Source organism: Artibeus jamaicensis, unplaced genomic scaffold (assembly GCF_021234435.1).
Source record: "Artibeus jamaicensis isolate MK-2021 breed Jamaican fruit bat unplaced genomic scaffold, CSHL_Jam_final contig_387, whole genome shotgun sequence".
NCBI classification, from domain to species: domain Eukaryota; kingdom Metazoa; phylum Chordata; class Mammalia; order Chiroptera; family Phyllostomidae; genus Artibeus; species Artibeus jamaicensis.
In genome coordinates, this window is record NW_026521812.1 from 45,475,852 (window position 1) to 45,497,310 (window position 21,459).

Here is a 21,459-nt window from a genome sequence, read left to right on the forward strand (position 1 = left end):
AAAGCTCCTGTAGAATGGTAACAAATGGTGAAATTGAAACAGTTAAAAAACTGCCAGCACTCAATAGGTCTGAACCAAATGGCTTTGATGGCAAAGTTTACCAACATTTACAGAAAAACTAAAAATCTTATCCTTCTCAAAATATTCCAAAAAAATCAAGAATTGGCAATGGATAATCCTCACCCTGGGAAAATCACCTTCATGGTCGTGGTCTCTCCTCTGCCAGCTGAGTATTATCTTATGTTAACTAAAACTATCTTTTACTTGTGTCTCCTATGAGGGGCCTGAGTTAGGTTGTTATGTGAATATATAAAGTAGCTCAAGACCTTTCTTCAGTTAGTTAAGAAAAAATTTAAACATTTTATTATAATTTTTGGGGTCTGGAAATTTCCCTCTTATGTTATTGAATGTGCATCTTTTAGTGATAGGAGCGAGCTTCTTAAGGTTTTTACTCACAGCACCTTAGGTGGTGAGGTGTCCCTCTGGGGATAGAGTCACCCACCCACGGCCTCTTGCACAACCTTGTGTGCATACAGGTCTGATGAGGGTTCTGCTTGCACCATGGACACCCAGGATAGTGACTCTGGCACCTGTCAGAGGCTCACTCCCTGCTTTATCTGATAGAGCAAGGTTGCACAGGGAGTGTCCAGCAGCCAGACTGGTCCTGTTGGAATGGAGCCCAGAGATGCCTCAGGGGTGAAGGAGAGCTTTCCTGTGAAAACAGTCAATGTGAAAAAAACTAAGAGGCTCCATCCTTATGAAGTCTGTAGATGAGTGCAGGAAGGAAAGACAGATGGAAGAAAAGCAATCATTGGTAAATGGCAATGTTTAGTTTGGTATTATAAGTATTCTACTGAAAATAAGTCATCAGATTTTTAAAAATGGAAGGAGAGGGAAAGAGAAATAGGAATTCAAGGGGAAAATACAGCACTCATATTAGTGATAGAAATTAATTAGATTTAAAAACTTTCTCTGGAATAGTACTTTACTATTTAATAGTTGGTTATTTAGAAATTTGAATTGTAGTCATTTGGGAAAGGAATACAGAAGTGGGCAAAAGTAGGTTTACAGTGGTGAGTACATGAGTTTATTCTTATTGCTTATTAATCATTGTATTATTTATTTTATTATGATTATAAACCTACTTTTGACCACTCCTGTATATCTTACTATGTAATCACATCAAGTAAACCCATATCAATATGTTAATAGTAATAACAGCAATCAGCCCTAACTTCCTGAAGTAATAACAACAGTAAAACAAAAAATGGTAGAATGTTACATTTGTCAGTAGCTTTAAAATTTTTAAAGTGCTTTCACTTAAATGGTCTCATTTGATCAGTTTATGAGATAGGCAGCACAATTTTTTTCATCATTTTGAAGGTAGGAGATTGAACTTGAGAACATTTTAGTGACTTGCCCTGTGTTACATGTCTGGAAAATAGCAACACTAAGACCAGAACTCTGGACTTTTGTTTCTGAGTTCATTTTTATTTCTGACAGAATAATCATTCATTCTGTCACCAAAAATAGCCATTGATTTCCAGAGTTGAGTAAAACTTGTCTGGGGATAGGTGTAATTTATAGTACTTACCTACATTGAATTGATACCTTTTTTGTTCCTTTTTCACGCATTGTTAAAATAATATGTGAATCAAACTTAAACAATTCAGCTCACAACTTTGCTTTTGGTTCTCCAAGAGCTTTAGTCCTCAATGGTAGTTTAGTTGGCAGATGGCTGAGTGTGCCATTTGAAGTCATCACTTCTACCTACTCCACCCTTTGACCCAGTTTCTACCAAGAGCTGGCACCACAGCTGTTATATTGCATATATTGCAGAAGCTTTGAGTTTGCTTAATCCTGTCTCAGCAATTTTCAACCAGGCTATTTAACTCACTCTGAAAAGGGCAGATGTAGAAAGACATATATGCAAAGACCTTGTTAGATTCATTCTGTTTCCAACTCAATTCCTAGATCCATCCCTTTCCATTCAGGCTCAAAAGTGAACGTGCAGATGTATTAGGCTAGAGACCCTATTGGGTCACCCAGACCTTGAGAGGGACATGTAAATATTGTCGGCTCTGAAGGAGCCCCAGTAGTCACGAAAACTCTACATGCAATGCTGTTCCACAGGGAATAATACCCAGCTTCACTCCGAACTTTCTGGTTACTCTGGGTCCCTTCGTGGACAGAAGAGGTCCACCCCTAACATTTGTTAGCTCCAGGGCAAGAGTATAAATAGAGGCCTACATACCTTATATCTAAATATTTAAAGGTTGCAGGTAAAATGAAATATGCCCTCTCCTCCTACTGTAGCAATAGTGTGTCCATAATAACAAAGTTGAAATACATGCTTAAAGCTAAGGCTGTTTGTTGCTGTGAGCTGGCAAATATAAAAGGCATTTGAATTTAATGATTACTCTACATTTTAGGCATTTCTGCTGATGGGCCAGCAATGTTTGGAAGAGTGATAACATAAAGTATATCATTTATATTACTTGTAAATTGATTCATTTCATGAATTTATTTTTCTTTTATTAGAAAAAGATCATTTATTACATTGTTCTTACTAATATTTTTACATACTCTGTGCTCTACTGACAGTAAAGGACTAAGGAACTAAAAATTAACTGTGATTGTATTCAAAGAGCAAATATTTGAATATATCTCTATAAAAAATTAAACTAAATATAAAAATTGAAGTTATTTTACAGATAACTTTACAAAAAGTTATTTTCTTCTAAGATATTCAAAACTACAAATTAAAATGAATTCAATATACAAACTCTAAATTAATGCATATAAAAATTTTAATTAAAATTATTTAAATAAAATTGAATCTTTAAATTCATTTTAAAATATAATTAAATATTAGACATTTTCAGAAAAATAAAACTATTTACAGCTTTAGCACTGAATTGTGCTAATATACTGAATAAGTATCACACTTCATACATATTATGTCTAGGTCAGCATTGCCTAATAGAAATAATGCAAGCCACATACTTATAACTTTTAAATTTTTTATATTAAAAATTCTTCTGCATTAAAAAATTTAAAAATAAACACTTTAAATTTGTTAAAATTTTAATAATGTATTTTATTTAATCCAACAAATTAAGGTATTATTCCAACATGTAATCAATATAACAATAATTAATGAGGTCTCTTACATTTTTTTTTCATGCTAAGTCTTCCAAGTTTGGTGTGTAGTTACACTTACAGCACTTCACAGTTGGAGTAGCTACGTTTCATAGGCCCAGTAGCCACTTATAGCTAAAGCTACCATATTAGTGAGTATTCCTTGGTTGCCATATAGACTGTTACAAATACCACATTAATTGGTGAGGTCCTCCAAGAACACAAGTGGAAACACAAAGAGAAGCAAGAGAGTGGATGCTCCATACTACTGGGAATGATGTTAAGAGGAAGAACGTAACAGGTTAGTTAATTTGTCTTTCTCTTACCTAAGGATTTCTACCACTCTAATTCTCTGAAGGAGTATCTACCTCCAGTGTAGGCAGTGGCACAACCCAGTAAACTTCATGGGTGCAGGTGCCTTTTGTTTCAAAGGACATAGGACAAGAGATTTGGAGAAGCTCTTAGGTTTTCATTGGGGCCTGAATGGGTTTAGGAACAAAAGTGGATGTTTAGGCTTATAGATCGCACTCTGCAGTGCTAAGCACCAGACAAGCAGTTGACAGAGATCCAATGTGTTAATAAATTTATTTGTTAATATGTTTATGAAAACTGAGGCTCAGAGGAGGGACTGCTCTTGCCTGGTATGAGCAAGGTACTGGATAGAGCAGCCCTCCTCCTGGCCAGGAGTGCATTAGAATGGAAAGGGACAGAGTCAGACCCAGGCTCTGAGGACCATGCTAGGTAAGGGACTGTGAAACCAGGACCCACTAGTCTGAGAGTTCTGAGTTATGGAAGTGTATGGCATGAGGATACTCACTGGTGTCTATTTTCCTTTATGTTATACTTCTTGAAATATTGGCTTCAATATCAATATTAAACTTGAAAAAAGCAAAAATGGAAGAGGAGGTACCTTTTAACAGATGCATATGTAATTAGTAATGACTCTGAGCAAACCTTCCTCACCAACTCCTACCCACTCTCTCTCACACACACACATTTACCTCCCTTACCATATACACACATACATACAAATGACTCCAGAGGGAAAAGCACTGTATTGCTTTTATGCCTTTGCTTTAAAAATATATATGATAAAACATGACCTACAAGTAAACGTTTGTTACAGCGGTAAGACAAAATGCTCTAATTATAGAAAATTTACAACCTCTTAATAAATAACTGCTCATGCAGTTTCCAGGTCTTGTGTTAGTCACCAATGGAACAAAAGCATGTGATTTTAGGTTGAGGAGAAATCAGAGCTAATCAGGGTTTTTGCATTTATGGTTCTTATTTCCTCCAACTCTTTTTTCAGAGGTCACTTACTTGGTAAGGCTTTTTCTGACAATCATATAAAAATTAAAAGTGGATTGCCTTATGACCCAGCGATTCTACTACGGGGAATATATCTAAAGAAACCCAAAACACTAATTTGGAAGAACATAAGCACCCTTACACTCATTGCAGTGTTATTTACAATCTCCAAGATATGGAAGCAGCCCAAATGTCCATCAATAGATGAGTGGATAAAACAATGATGGGACATATACACAATGGAATACTATTTGGCCATAAAAAAGAAGAAAACTTTACCTTTTGCAGCAGCATGTAGGGACCTGGAGAACATTATACTAAGTGAAATAAGCCAGTCAGAGAAAGACAAATACCACATGATTTCACTCCTATGTGGAATCTAATGAACAAACTGAACTAATAGACAAAATAGAGACAGACTCATAGGCAGAGAGCAGGATGACAGCTCTGGGATGGGGGGAGGTTAGGGGATGGAGGGACTGAGCAAAAGGAAAAGGGACTTAGGGACATGGACAAGAGTGTGGTGATTGTGGGGGGATGAGGGTATAAGGGGGATATATGGAAATAGAAAAATACAATAAAATATTGTTATAAAAATGTTTAAAAAAATGGAATCACTGGGTACTCCACCCTCACTCCAACTCCTGCACTTCCTGTTTGCCTGCCTTGCTTCATTTTTCTCCACAACATTTTTCAAAATCTTACATAATGCAGACTTTACTTTTACAGTTTTTCATATTCACCACTAAAATCCTCCACAAGAATGAGCATTATTACCCAATGTGTACTTAATGTGTAATATGTCTGCATATGTCTATGAATAAACACTTTCAAATATTTCAGGTGAATAACCAGAAGAGGGTTATTATAACCATTGCTAGCTGATTTGGTAGTTTATTCTTAATTTTTGAGGCACCTGCATACTGTTTTCCATCATGGCTGCACCAATTGACATTCCCACCAGCACCGTGTGAGGGTTTCCTTCTCTCCACATCCTCTCCAACACTTGTGATTTCTTGTCTTATTGATAATAGCCATTCTTACAGGTGTGAGGTGGCATCTTATTGTGGTTTTTATTTGCATTTTCCTTATACACTAGTGATGTTAAGCATCTTTTCATATATCTGTTGGCCATCTGTATGTCTTTTGTGGAAAAGTGGGTATTCAGTTACTCTGTCCATTTTTAAATCAGGTTGTTTGTATTTTTTTGTTGTTGAGTTGTATGAGTTCTTATTTATTTGTTTATTTATTATTTATTTATAATTTTTAAAAATTAGTTTATTTATTTAATTGTTATTTAAGTACAGTTTTCTGTCTTTTACTCCCATCCCGCGTTGTATGCGTTCTTTATATATTTTGGATATTAGCCCCTTATTGGGTATTCTTTGCAAATATCCATTTGGTTGGTTGCCGTTTTGTTCTGTTGATGGTTTCTTTTGCACTGCAGAAGACTTTTAATGTGATATAGTCCCATTCACTTGTTTCTGCTTTTCTTCGCCTTGCCATTGGGGTCAAGTTCACAAAATCTCTTCTGAGAACAAGATCCGTAAGTTTAGTGCCTATGTTTTCCTCTATGTATTTTATTGTTGCAGGTCTTAATTTCAGGTTTTTAATCCATTTTGAGTTAATGTTGTGTATGGTGGCAGATAGCAGTTTAGTTTCATTCTTTTGCATGTGACTTTCTAATTTTCTCAACACTGTTTATTAAGGAAAGTTTCCTTTCTCCATTTAATGTTTTGATTCCTTTGTCAAAAATTAGTTGCGCACATACATGTGGATTTATTTCTGGGCTCTCAATTTTGTTTCATTGGCCCGTGTGTCTGTTTTTCTGTCTGCCAATACCATACTGTTGATTATTGCAGTTTTGTAGTGTAGTTTGAAGTCAGGGAGCGTAATACCTCTGGCCTTGTACTAGTTCCATGAATAAAGATAATATATTGTAAGAAAAACAAAACCCAGAAGTAAACATATACTATTTTGCAAAGTTGTCATGATCCAAACCGGCAGAAAGATATTTTTTATAGTTTCCTATAAAAACTGTCTCCTTATCTCTTGCTGCTTTTAGGATTTTCTTTTTGTCTTTAATCTTTGGTAACTTAATGATGATGTACCTTGGTGTGTTCCTCTTTGGGTTCAACTTCTTCGGGGCTCTGAGCTTCCTGGACTTGTATGTCTACTTCCTTCACCTGATTAGGGAAGTTATCTTTTACTTCTTTTTTAAATAAGTTTTCAATTTCTTGCTCTTCCTCTTCTCTTTCTGGCACCCCTATTATTTGGATGTTGGAATGTTTAAAGTTGTCTCAGAAAGTTCCTAAGCTGCTCCTTATTTTTTTTTGAATTCCTGTTTCTTCATTCAGTTCCAGCTGAATGTTTATTTCTTCCTTCTGTTCTAAATCATTGATTTGAGTCCTGGTTTCCTTGCCTTCACTGTTGGTTCCCTGTATATTTTTCTTTATTTCACTCTCCATAGCCTACAGTTCTTCCTACATTTTGCAACCATATTCAGTCATTTCTGTGAGCACCATGATTACCCATGTTTTGAACTCTGCATCTGATACATTGGCTATCTCCTTGTCATTTAGTTCTTTTTCTGGATTTTGGTCTGCTCTTTCATTTGGGCCATATTACTTTGTCTCAGTGTATCTGTTATGTCGCAAGGGGTAGAATCTTAGGTAACAACAAGGCAGGATGACCCACTTGACTGGGTTGTGGCACTGTATGTGGTGGTAGAGGGGTCAGAGAGGGAACAATGCTGCTTGCTCAGCTCTCAGTGGCTTTTAGTCACTTCCTCCACGATCCACAAGTGAATTGTGACTTTCTGGTGCTGATTCCTAGTGGGTGGTTTGTATACATTCTAGGACTCCATGATTCTTCCAGTGGGCTCTCCTGTGAGACTGGCTATTTCTCCTGCCACTGCAACCCCCACAGTTTTTACAGCCAGAGGTTTTGAAGCTTTTTGTCCCATAGTTGGACCCCTGGGTGTTGTGGTCTGTCTTGCTCCCTAGTTTGTCCTCCTGGTTTATCCGCATGTAAATGTGGAACTACCTGGTGTGCCAGCTGCTGCCTCACTGATCTGGTGTGCCAGCTGCCACCTTGTGTGCATGTTCTGTGCCCTGGCATGCACACCCCTTTCACCAATATGGATAAATGTTTCCTCTTTACTTCTTTAGTTGTTGGACTTCCATACAGTTCAATTTCCTGGCAGTTCTGGCTGTTTTTTTAAATTAGTTGTTATCCTTCTTTTGGTTTAAGGAGGAATCAAAGTATATCTACCTATGCATCAATTTTGGCCAGAAGACTTGAGAATCTGAAATAAATTATTTTTAAGTTAAAAACAGAAACATGTATAACCATTTGTATGTCTCTTTTTAAATTTTGGCTTTCACTACTCTGAGTTTTATTTATTTTTAAATTTATTTATTTATTTTGAGAGAGAGAGGAAGGGAGGGAGAAAGAGAGGGAGAGAGACATCAATGTGGGTTGCTTCTGTCACACCCTCCACTTGGGAGCTGGTCCTGTGCCCTGACTGGGAATTGAACTGGCTATCTTTCAGTTCACAGGCTGGCTCTAAATCCACAGAACCACACCAGCCAGGGCTGAGTTTTTAAAATATTAAAATACCCTGCAACTTAAAGACTGCTTTTATGGTAACTCATGAGTTTTTAACTTCCTTTTAAAGTTTTTGGATGTAACAAACTACATTTTCACTTTAGCACTATTTATATAATCATTCTCTCCATACATTCTGGCCACTCAAAAGCTTTTTAATACATATCATTATGTACATTATTTTAGAATATGAAATCTAGTAGTGTTTTTTAAACCATTAAGAACATTATAGGGGACTGCCTGTAGACCAAACATTCTTCAGCTCAGCCCCAGCAGCTTACTTCTGGGAATTTCTACAGCTCAAACCCTCTCTAGCTCCAGGTCCCTTTATGGCTTGCCCCTGAGACTTCATGAGGCTTAAGCCTACTCCAGGTATATTCCTGATAAGCCTTGGCTTCCCCCATCTCTGGACTCCCTGTGGCTTACACACAAGCTGACTGGCCTGCCAAAGATACCTGGCACACACAGTCCACAAAGGGGTAGCTGGTACACAAGTTCACTCCTTTCATCTGGACTGGGGGAGGATGCTGTTTTGCCTAATTCATAGAAACAAACAAAGAGATTGTCAAAGTGAGTAGACAAAAATATAAGTTACAAACAAAATACCAGAACAAAACCTCAGAAAAAGAACTAAATGAAACACAGACAAAAAAAATCTATAAAATAAAGAGTTCAAAATACTGGTAATAAGGATGATCAATGATCTCAGTGAGACCTTCAAAAAAGACATAGGAAACATAGAAAAGAATCAGTCAGAAATGAAGAATATATTAGATGGAATCAACATCAAATTAAATAAAACAGAGGATTCAGTCAGTGATTTGGAAGACAAAATAGTGGAAGACACCCAATTAAAACAAACAAAAAAAGTAATAAAAAAAGGAGGATAGTTTAAGGGACCTCTGGGACAACATCAAAAGTAATGGCATTTGAATCATCAAGTTTCCAGAAGGATGAGAGAGAGAAAGAGATAGAAAGCCTACTTAAAGAAATAATGGTTAAAAACGTCCCCATTCTGGTAAAGAAAATAGGCATTCAGGTCCAGGAAGCACAGAGTCCCAAACAAGATGAACCCTAAGAGGCCCACACCAGGACACATCATAATTAAAATGCCAAAGTCAAATCAACAAGGATTTTTTTAAAGTTTAAGGTTGGAAACAAATAAACTTAACAGAAAAGAATATTAAGAAAAATAACATTTTGCCTTGGGTGATGTGGCTCAGTGGATTGAGCACTGACTTGTGAACCAAAAGGTCACTAGTTCAATTCCCAGGCAGGGCACATGCCTGGGTCGCAGGCCAGGTCCCCACCTGGGGTGCGTTAGAGGCAACCATGCATTGTTTCCCCTCTCTCTCTTTTTTCCTCCCTTCCCTTCTGTCTAAAAATAAATAAAATCTTTAAAAATTAATATTTTTATATGTAGGCTTGTTCCATGTAGGTTTGCTAAGAATATTCTAATTGACTGGTTGTTCCATGTAAGTAACTCAGTTAACATACAAGTGAGAAGGAGAAAAAAAGGTGTGAAGTAATTGTCTGGTCTCTGGGTTCACGCATGTATCTCCATTTCATGAGTCCACAGCCTTGAGGCTGGGCCTGGCTGAGAGGCCAAGATGATGGATCTCTCTTTCCAGAAGGTCTTTCATCTCCAAGGAAGCCGACTGCGCTTCTCCATGGCATCGTGGCAGCAGCGTAAGAACCTGGTGAGTGACAAGGCCAAGTCTAAGAGCATGAGCACATGGACCTGGTAGGCAAACTGGGTTGCCTTGGAGTGCAAATGCTCCATTAAGTGTTGCTAGTCTTCTATTTTTTTTTTTACCAAGTATCCAATATCTAGACACAAAGATGCAGATTATTTTAATGATTGTTATTATTCTGACTTGGCAGATACAGATACTTGTGGTAGTTCAGTAACCTAGGCTATTTGGTGATCAAAGTCCCCAATATACAAACCCTTATTGAGCATCTGTTTATATCATGTTGGCCGATGTCTTATTGGCCAAGGCTGACATGTGGCCAAATCTGAAAGGCAGTCTAAAAGGCAAGCCACATACCAGGGTATGCATAGCAGGAGAAATGATTCATGTGGCATTAATGTGACAATCTGCTATAAGGTCATTGAAAATTGTAATATATAACTACCTTAAATAATTACTAAAATGGGAGCATATTTGGGGATATCAAAGTCAATGTATAGATCTTTTTTACATATTTAGTATTTGCATTAAATTTATTATTTTCATTTATTATCAATATCATTTTGTATTTCATCAAATTCATAGATTTTTAAGACTAGTATGGCTTCTTTTTCTTAAGTTACTCTGCTCCTGGATTTCATTAAATGTTAGTAATTAATTTAATGATATAACCATAATAATTACATAGGGAATCAAATATTTTAGTACTTAAATTTTTTTTCTTTAGTAAAGAGAGTTAAGCCTGTCAGGGGATCAAAGGGAGGTTAAAACATAAAAACTAAAGGATTACAGTTCAATTCCCAGTCAGGGCACATGCCTGGGTTGCAGGCCAGTTTCCAGCAGGGGACGCATGAGAGGCAACCACACATTGATATTTCTCTCCCTCTCTCCTTCCCTTCCCCTCTAAAGATAAATAAATAAAATCTTTTAAAAAACATTAAAACTATTTTTATGGATGAAGCCCTAATTTTAAAATAGTATATCTCAAAACAAAAAACAAAACTCCAACTGCATATACCACACAAAACACATGAATAAACTAAACTGAGCTCAAGAGCTATCAGCTTACACACTCTGGCGCAAAATAAAAGTAAATGGTAAAATTAATATTTTAATATAACAAACCAGTTTTTTGCTCTATGCTATGCGGTCCAAATAGGCTTTAAAGGAGGTAGAATATTAATGTTTTCTACCATCTATCATTTTCAAAATGAAATCCTCAATCTAATTTGGAAAAAAACATTAGTCATACAGCAAACTGTTACAGAATTATGTACATATTCATTAATGATAAGCATAAAATTAGTTTTAGTTTTACAGTTAAAATGCTCGTTAAGAAAATGTGCATGCAAGTCTTCTAGCCAGGAGGATTTTCATCGATGCCAAGTGATAAAAGTTGGCTAAATCAGGCCTGTTTTACGATGACTGGTAATCGCTTTGTGCAGGCAGAAATGGGATGTATAGGAAGGACCCTGCTACTCATTGTGAAGTCTGCAGACCGATTAACATCAGAATTACCTAGGAACTTTTTAGAAATACAAAATTTTAGGCCCCATGCCAGACATACCAAATTGGAATCTGTAATTTAACAAGATCCCCAGGGGCTTCTGAGCACGTTAAAGTGTCAGAAACTCTGACTTAGGGTATGTTTATTGGTTAAAAGGTATCTTTTTCAAGGCACTCGAAGGACATCATCAGTGAGTTCTTGATGGTGGATGTGAAGGATGAGCACTTGAAGCGGGGCACTGACTCCAACCTTCATGAGAACAGAGACGTCTGAATTGGCCGTAGACCCCCATAGAAACTCTTGCTATGGACCCCATGCAACTATGTCATGTTACAGCTTCTCAAGCAGCTGAGAACTATTTTCATATAAATGTCATTTTTCTGAGAGGACAGAATCTCCCAGATATACTTGTCGTCAGTACACTTTGCTGAAACTGACTCCTCAAACTCACCAGCCCTTCATTTTTTGGACTCAACCTAATAGTTTCCCTTGAAAGCCTCCCTGCTTGCCTCACTGCAGGAGGCACATGACATCCGTTTGTGCCGCTGTTGGTCATGTTAAGGTGATCATTTGGTTAAGATACTATCTGCCACATTTCCATTGTGAAATGTCCTTTTCCCTTTTAATTAATGTGACTGGCAGAGTAATGTTTCAGATTTTGTATCTTGTCAACTTTGGCCAATAATTTTAGCTTCCATTAATAATTCTAGCCAGAATCAATTGCTATGGTGAGTAAAAAATCATGGCTTTCTTACTCTTACCATTCCTTCTATATTTATGGGCGAGCATTTTCATCAAAAGATAAAAAGATGTCACTCATTTACATTACTTTTATGGAAGCAGTGAAATTTTTGTTTTGCCACCTCTGATGTAAGCTACTTTCATTTATATCTTCTCATTACAGGATCATCTAAAGTCTGTGGGTGTAGGAAGCACTAAGATGGAAATACCCAAATAGTGGTTATGGTGGCATTAGCTTCTTCTTTTCTTACTACTCACTTGCAGTTTTTCAGGCTACATGCCATTTCTGCCGCACGAGATCAAGAGAACAGATGCTTTAACATCCCTACTCTGGCAGGGCAGGTAAAAGGTATTTCAGAATTTATACATTTCAAGAAATCATTGACTGGTTCTAGTGTTTTATAGTCATAATGTTTTATTTTTTTGTCTACTTATTCTTTTTGACTTTGTTTTTTATTCACCTTTACTTTTCAGCTCCCACTTCCCTACTCGGGGGAAATGCCTGCTCATTTATATCTGTAATGCTATGAAAATTTAAGTAAAATTCTTGCATTTCAATTATAGTGGATGTGGATTTTTATCAATATTCATCACGTACTATAATCTACAATTTCTTAGCTAATATATTAGTAAAGCTCACTGCATTGTAAATAACAGCCTTCATGGTGGCTTGGCTTATTTATTTTTGCCAAATGATTATCAGGAAAGTGGTAATTGGTAATTGGACAAGAGATAGGATGCCTGATGTACATGTGTGCAGGTAGGCGCCGGAGGTTATACTCACCCCCATCCTGAATCCTGCCATGTTAACTGGCCTGAAAGAGATCGTGACACGTTTTCATCTATATTTTCTAGATAAACCTATTATATCTACTTATCCACCCATCCATTTATGCATCCAACCAACCATTCATCCATCCATCTATCTGTCCATCCATCCAACATTTACCATTTATATTGATTATCTATTCATTTCCAGGCATTGTTCGTAGGACCTCATATACAAAGATGAATAAGACACAATCCCCATCCTTAAATAACTCATTACTGTCTAGGAACAAATCCTCCTTTAAGGCCATCTCTCTTTTTTTTCCCAGTTATTTCTTCTCAAATGTGAGCACTGCTTGTATTTTTCTCCTCAAGGCTGGTGCAGATCAAAGCTCCTTTGAGGACTGTTATCTGCATCTGCTGCTTCTGGGAAGCTAACAACTGCTGTGCAACGCCTCTCAGGGTCTCCTTGCGACCCACTAGTCAGAGGAGCTGTCTATTTCCCTCGCCTGCTGTGGAACCACTGAACAGAAAACACAGCACAGGGAGAAGAGGGCAAAGTACAGAATTTGTTATGAGGGGACAGATAAAAATTCTAAATAAAATATATATTTTCCTTTCCCAGTATAATGTTAATGCAATATCTAATTGAAGATTGGAGAACATAGCTCATTATCCTTCTTAAGAACCATAAAAACAATAAAAAATTCCAAGTTATCTAAATTACATTCGTGGTGGCTAAATTTGTTATAATCCTTTTAAATTACCTTGGTGTTGGAGGAACTTTTATCAACATGAGAATAAACTATAGACTACCTAGCATGCTACAATTTTCCCCCATGGAAAGAAATAGTTAACAATGGTTATTTTCTTTGTGTACATACACGGTTAATTTTAGAACATTATATATGGTTACTTAACTCAATTATTAGTGATGAGAGATATATCAGAATATCTTTTAAAAAATCTTTTCAATTTCCAATAAAGAATTTATCCTCTTTAAAGTATTGGTAGTGAACAATTTCAATAGCAAAAATGCTATGCTTTAAGTATACTTTAAAATTCATTGTCTCATTTGACCCACACAACAATTACATATAGTAGATGAGGAATGAATTATCTTCATTTATTAGATAAGAAGAACCATAAAGACACCAGCTACTTGTCCACGCCCCCACATGTGCTGGCCGGGGATAAAAACAGAATGGAGGCCTCCTGATTCCCGGTCTGGTACGCTCTCCATCAATATGCTGTCTTCCTAGTTACTCTTCAAATCTATGATCTGTTGCAGACAAAATGACCCAGGAAAATTCTCTCACTAAAATAAGCAACATGCCAGCTATGGGCTAATAAAATGTCCTCGAAATATATTGCTCTCTCTCAATCTTATCCTTATTTATCCTAGATCATTCATTTATTCATATATCATGCATACATACATGTATATATATAAATGCATACCACCAGAAGTTTACGAAGAGTCAAATTATTTTACAGTTTTGTGAATTTTGTGCCCAACATTAATTCATGTTATCCTTTATTTGGAAATCTTTTGTATTATGCTGGACCAAAACATTACTAGTAATATAAGGAATTGGGAATTTGCTGATCAGTTAAGTTAGCTCTGCCAGATAGACCATATTGCTTATAGATTTTATTTAGTTTCTCAGTAAAATGATCTCAGTTGGGCAGAAGGGAATAATATTTCTTTCACCTTCTACTTTGACTTTATAATCAGGGAGAATTTTATGATCATGTTAGTTCTGGTCACTGCCAAACCCCTGCAATTTAATTCCAATACACTTGTCCAGGACACTTTCCAGTTTACAAAAATTTTCCCTCAAGAATGCCCATTGGCCCCAGCTATAAAATTGGCTGGCATCAACTACTTTAAAGTAAAAAATAAAAGTTAAAGGAGGCAGCTTCCTGCTGAAGAAATAACTTGTGCTTTGATTTTCAAGTAAGGATGGGGTAGTGTCAGACATAGTCAGTAGAAACTCAATGAATGTTTGTTGAATGAACACGAGTTAGTTCCTATATATTCGTGACATCAGTGTTAGCTATTACTTTTTCTAGTAAGCCGCTGACATCCCAGTCTAAGTTAAAAGATCCTTCATTATACTTCTGCACTCCGTTGCAGTCCCTTATTCTTCTGTTTTAATTTGTCAGCAATGTTGTTGCTGAGGTTCACATCATCATTATTACTGTGTTTATTGGGTGCCAGAGGCTGAGGTAGTGAGAGTAACCCACTTTCCAGAGTTACATAGTAAGGAAGGGGTCATTTATCATCGACCACCATAATATATTGTACTCATCTTTTTACTTATCTCTCTACTACACTGTCAATTCTCTGAGGATTATCTCTGAGTAATAGTTAGCTTTGAATAATAATAATAATAATAGCAGCACTCAACATTTATTATTTACACCATTTTGTATGGCTAACCTCATTTGAGTTTCACATGTTTATGCTGTAGATACTATTATAAACCAATTTTACTGTAAGGTACATAGTAGTTGTTTCTTTAAAATATAGTTCTAGAATTGAAATTACCACAAATAGTTATAACATTTTTCACATTTATGATTTTTTAAATAATATTTTTTATTTTTTAAAGATTTTATTTTATTTTATTTTATTTTTTAGAGAGGACAGGAGGGAGAGAGAAAGGAAGAGAAACATCATGGTTGCCCGTTACACACCCCCAACTGGGGATCTGGCCCGAAACCCAGGTATGTGCCCTGACCGGGAAATGGACCAGCCGCCTTTTGGTTCACAGGGCATCTCTTAACCCACTGAGTCACACCAGTTAGGGCTAACAATAATCTTTATTTTTTAGCACAGTTTGAATTTAAGTAAAAATTACAAAGAGAATACAGAGTTCCCATACACCCCACACTCAGTTTCCCTTACTGCTAACATTTCACATTAGTACCATACCTTTGTCACAGTCTCTGAACTAATACTGAGTCAGTACTGTATTCATATTCTCTTAGTTTTTAGCTAGTGTTCTTTCTCCGTTCCAGGATCCCATCCTGGATACTATATTACTTTTGGTTTTCATGTCTTCTTCTCCTCTCTCTTTTTCCCATCTACCAGTTTCTTTTTACTCCTCACAAATCCTGTGTCAGTTGTTGTGGCTTCTAGTTTGCAGATACGTAGACTGAATCACAAGTTCATGTACATAGTTAAGGCCACACAATTAGGAAGAGACTACACTGGGATTTTAACCAAAGTCCAGATTAGCTCCTAAGCCTTAGCTCTGACATGCCCTGCTGGGCCTCCTGGAGACAAGGTGCAGCTCTGGCCCCCACAGGACTCTCAGGCCTTCACCAGAGGCTAGAAGGCCTTCCAGAGGTCAGACGGCTGGGAACACACTGTGCCGCCACCTTGGTGGTCCTCTCCATAGTTTCGATTCATGTCCCCCACACAGGCCCAGAGTCCTCCTGGGGCTACTCATCACTTGGAGCGGTTTTCTGTGGTATTGAAGGCGGGCCCAGCTAGCTCAGGGAAGGCCTCTGGGTCAGCCAAGCAGTTGCTGGGCCCCAGAGCAGCTGGAGGGCAGGACACCACTACAATGTTGCCAGAACTGAACTTGCAGATTGCTACCAAGGACTTCTGCTTCTGCCAACCAGCCAGAATATAGGTCATCTCCAAACTTCCCAAATTTGGCAAAGCTCTGGAAGATGGCCCCTGACTTTGATGGGAGTGTTACACTGCTGTTCCAGGGTCCATGGTGAGCATGGTAGCCCTTGACCTCTTCCTCCAGGTCAGGTAATTTCTTGATGAAGACCCCTTCCAGCTTGTAGTCATACACCTGGGGGTAGGTGTAGTTCAGTTGTCTGCCGATCTTTGAGAACTGGTCAAGAGAAAAGACATGCAGAGCAGGGCCTGCCCATATCCTGGGTCCTGAGGTGGCTGTGCGCAGCACACGTAGGAAACCTGGGGACACCGTGCAGCAGCAAGAAGACTGTTTCTTCATCCAAGTGCAGTGCGTTCCTCCTGTGTCCCTGGCTAGAAGAGTTCTGCATCCCAAAGTCATGAGGTGGTTGGTCACTGTAAAGTAGGTGAACTGACTGGTGTTCCTGTACAGCAGCAGCAAGCTGTTCCTGCCTACAGCTCCGTCCAAGCCATCCGTGGACCCCATCCCATCCTGCCAGACCCCTAAGCCCTCACCCAAGTACTTGTAGCACAGTCCTGTCTGATCCCCAGCACCCCTCCCCTGGAGGCCCCGCAGTGTGTAGACAATGAATCAGTCCATAGGCTGCCCTGAGTCAGTGAAGCAGGTCAGGGTCCCTGCAGGAAGGCATAGCAGTGAGGTCAGGTGCAGCAGGCTAAGGGCGGCCATGGGGCTGGACCACTAGATCAGAAGGTGGGCCAGGCCTGGTCCCTGGTGACTTACATTTCCCCAAACCCTCCCGGAAACCTGGGGCAGGACCCCACGGGATGGAAATTTCCCCCCTTTCATGTCTTCTTAGGTCTCTCTTGGTGATGACAGTTTCTCAGACTTCCCTAGCTTTTGATGACCTTGATAGTTTTGAGGAGTACTAGTTAGGTATTTGATAAAATGTCCCTCAGTTGGCATTTACCTGATGTTTTTCACATGATCGTACTGGGGTTATGTGTTTGGGGAAGAAAGACCACTGTGGTAAAGTGCCATTTTCATCAAAGCAGAGCAAGGGTACATACTATCAACATTTCTTACCTTTGTTGATGTTGACCTTGATCACCTGGCCGAGATAGTGTTTGTCAGATTCATCTGCGGGAAAGTTACTCTTCCTGCTTCCCTTCCCACAGTGTGCTCTTCGGAAAGAAGTCTGGGTGCAGCCATTACTTAAGGAGTGGGGTGCTACACAATTATTTGGATTTCTTCTGCAAGAAATACTTATTTCTTCTTCCCCATTTATTACTTCATTCAATCACTTATTTATATAGTATGGACTCATGAATATTTATTTTATGCTTTGAGTTACAGTATAGAACTATTTTCTTGCACAATGTATTTTAGCTCTGGGCACTGGGCACTGGAGCTAAAATTGAGTTATATTGAATTATAATATAGAACTATTTTCTTGCACAACGTGTTTTAGCTCTGGGCACTGGGAGCTATTTCAGTTGTCTCCTTGCCATACCAATTTGGCTTTCTTTTTTCCTCTTTACTTTTGGATACTAAAAAATGTTGCGGGATCATCTTATATACTTTCTGCCCCAGTCCCTGAACCAGTCACTTTTCCAAGGATCCCTGGTTACTTTGGAGAATAGTATTAGAAACCAAGTTCTGGGTACTAAGTGTGCTCATTGCTGGTGTGACGTCAATGATTCTAAGCCCTCTCAACTGACAGAGACAGAACATATATGTGCGTATACTAATCTGTGTATATGCACATATCTATAAATATATCTACATGTAACCAGCTTTATCTACATTGAAATAAACATGAGTTTATAATGGTATTGCTAACTTGTAATCTGTTCGCATGAACTTCCACTCCAACAGTGAGAAACCGGGCTCACACCATTTGCTACCTGTTTACTTAATTGTTCAATTCCAGGGTATACCTGTAGCAATGTCAGGATTGTTGACCTGTACAGCTGTGGAAAGCAACTTTATCAGCTGAAATACATTGCCTATGCATAGTTCCTTTCGCCTTTAGCCTTACAGACTCTACTCATTTACAAATTTACTTAGGCCAGCAAGTTTTACCCCGACCCTTTTCAGTGAGTTTGTTCCATACAGTTTATGTCACAATTAGATTATTTTGTCACAGTTTATATTCCATCCGGGAGTTCCCCAACCTCCTAAATGATTTTTTAAATTTTTCACTTGTTAAGGCTCACTTTCGCTGCAAAGTTTTATAGGTTGTGAGAAATGCATAGTGTTATTTATCCACCAGTGCAGTGTCATACAGAACAGCTTTGCTGCCCCACAAAATCTCCTGAACTAGACCTAGCCAACCTGTCCCAATTCCCTGAGCCCCGAAGCCATAGATATTTTTACTGTCTGTATAGTTTTGCCTTTCCAGAAATACCAGATGGAACCATACTAGTTTCTTTCACTTAGCAATATACTTTTAGCCACATCTTTCCTGGGTATATAGCTTATTTCTCTTTATTGCTGAATAATATTCAATGGTATGGATTTACCATAATTTCTATTTATTCAAGTACTGAGAGCAATTTGGTTAATTTTAGTTTATGGTGATTGTGAGTAAAGCTGCTGCACAGATCCACGTGCAGCTTTTTTGTGGACATGAATTTTTTTAAAGATTTTATTTACTTATCTTTAGAGGGGAAGGGAAGGAGAGAGAGAAATGTCAATGTATGGTTGCCTCTCATGCATCCCCTGCTGGGAACTGGCCTGCAGCTCAGGCATGTGCCCTGACTGGGAATCAAACTTTGATCCTTTTGTTCACAGGCCTGCACTCAATCCACTGAGCTACACCAGTCAGGGTCTTGGACATGAATTTTCAAATTAGTTGGGTTAGTATCCAGGGGCACAATTTCTGGATTATTCAGTAAGACGATTTTTAGCATTTAAGAAACCGCCAAGCTGTCTCCCAAAATGGCAGTGCCAATTTGCATTCCTGATATTGGTGAATGAGAGTTCCTGTTGCTCTATAACCTCACCAACATGGTATTGTCAGGGTTTTTTTGTGTTTTTTTTAGCCATTCTAACAGGCAGTGGCACTTCACTGTTGTTTAAATGTGCAGTTCTCTAATGACAAGTTCATTAGAGCAGCTTACATATTCATTTGCTATTTGTATATTTTCTTTGGTAAGGTGTCTAGGTCTCTTAATTATACCTAAATTGGATTGCTTTTTAAATTATTGAGTTTTAAGAGTTTGTATATTTTTGATACAAGTCCTTTATCAAATAGGTGTTTTGCAAATATTTTCTCCAAGTCTTTTTTTTTCATTCTTTACAGTGTTTCACAGAGAAGTTTTTAATTTAAATGATTTACCAATTGATTTTCTTCCATGGATTGTGCCTTTGGTGTTGTATCTAAAACTCATCACCAAAACCAAGGGTCACCTCACTTTATCCTATTTTCAATTAGAAGTTTTATTATTTTGCACTTTACATTTACGTTCATGACCCAATTTGAGTTAATTTTGGTAAAATATGTGTGGTCTCTTTCTATGTTTTTCTTTTTGTTTTGCATATGGACACACAATTTCTATAGAACCATTTGTTGCAAAGACTATTATTTCCCATTGAATTGCCTTTAGTCAAAGATCACTTGACAATACATGTATGAGTATATTTCTGGGCTCTATTTCCCCCCATTGTTGTGTGTGTCTATTAACCCAATACCACACTGTCCTGATCACTGTAGCCTTAGAGCAAATCTTGAAATCAATTAGTTCTCAAATATTTTTCTTCTTTGGTATTATATTAGCTATTCTAGGCCCTTTGAATTCCATAAAAACTCTAGATTGTGAGTATTCACTAAACAACTTGCTGGGATTTTGATTGGTATTGCATTGAATGTATAGATTAGGTTGGGAAGAACTGATATTTTAATAATAGTTAGTCTTCCAGTCAATGAACATGGGATATCATTTCTCTCCAATTACTTATACCTTTTTTTATGCATTCCACTATGGTTTTATAGTTTTCATATATAAATCTTGTTTATAATTTAGATTATATAACTAAGGCAGATTTATATCTAAGTATCTAATTTCCCTAGATGACATTGTAAGTGGCATTATTTTTAAATTTTAAATTCCAATTGCTCATTACTGGTAAAGCAATTGATTCTTACCCTTTTACCCTAGGAAATTACTGTATTCACTATTAGTTACATGAGTTTTTGTTATTGATGATTCTTTGGGATTTTTCACATAGGTAATCACTAATAAGGACAGTTTTATTTCTTCTTTTCTAATCATACATTAATCAGCCATTGTTGTCTTACTGCACTGGCAAGTACTTCCAGTACAATGTGGAATAGGTGTAGTGAGGGAGGATATCCTTTTCTTGCTTACCATTTTAGGGAAAAAGTGTTCAGTTTCTCATCTTTTTGTATGATGTTTGAACATTGAGTCAGTTTTGCACAATTGGAATAAGTCTCACGTGGTCTTAGTGTCTGATTATTTTTACACACTGTAGGATTCAATCTGGTAATATTTTGTTGGAAAATTTTACATCTGTGTTTATGAGAGATTTTGTTTTCTTTTGTTGTAATGTGTTTATCTGATTTAGGTATTGGCATAGTTATGGCCTCATAAAATGCATTAGAAAGATTTCCCTCTTATTGTATTTCCTGGAGGAGATTGTAGAGAATTTGTATCACTCTTCCTTAAATGTTGGGTAAAACTTACCAACAAAACCATCCAGGACTGGGTGCTTTCTCTTTTGGAAGGTTAGTGTATTTTTGCCAATATATCTCCCAAGGCAAAAGGAATAAAGGAAAAAATAAACAAATGGGACTACATCAAATTAAAAAGCATCTCTACTCCTAAAGAAACTGTCATCGAGATGAAAAGAGAACAGACTGCATGGGAGAACATATAGGTCAATGACACATGGGACAAGGGTTTAATCTCTAAAATATATAAAGAACTCATATGACTCAACATCAAGAAGATAAACAATCCAATTAAAAAATGGGTCTGAACAGACATTTCTCCACGGAGGACATACAGAGGGTCCATAGATACATGAAGAGATGCTCAACATC

At 37.5% G+C, this 21,459-nt stretch overlaps 1 pseudogene; it reads right to left on the reverse strand.

The window, feature by feature from the left end:
- Window positions 1-16,093: 16,093 nt before the first annotated feature.
- Window positions 16,094-17,120, reverse strand: LOC119047445 (deoxyribonuclease-2-alpha-like; annotated as a pseudogene).
- Window positions 17,121-21,459: the final 4,339 nt, after the last annotated feature.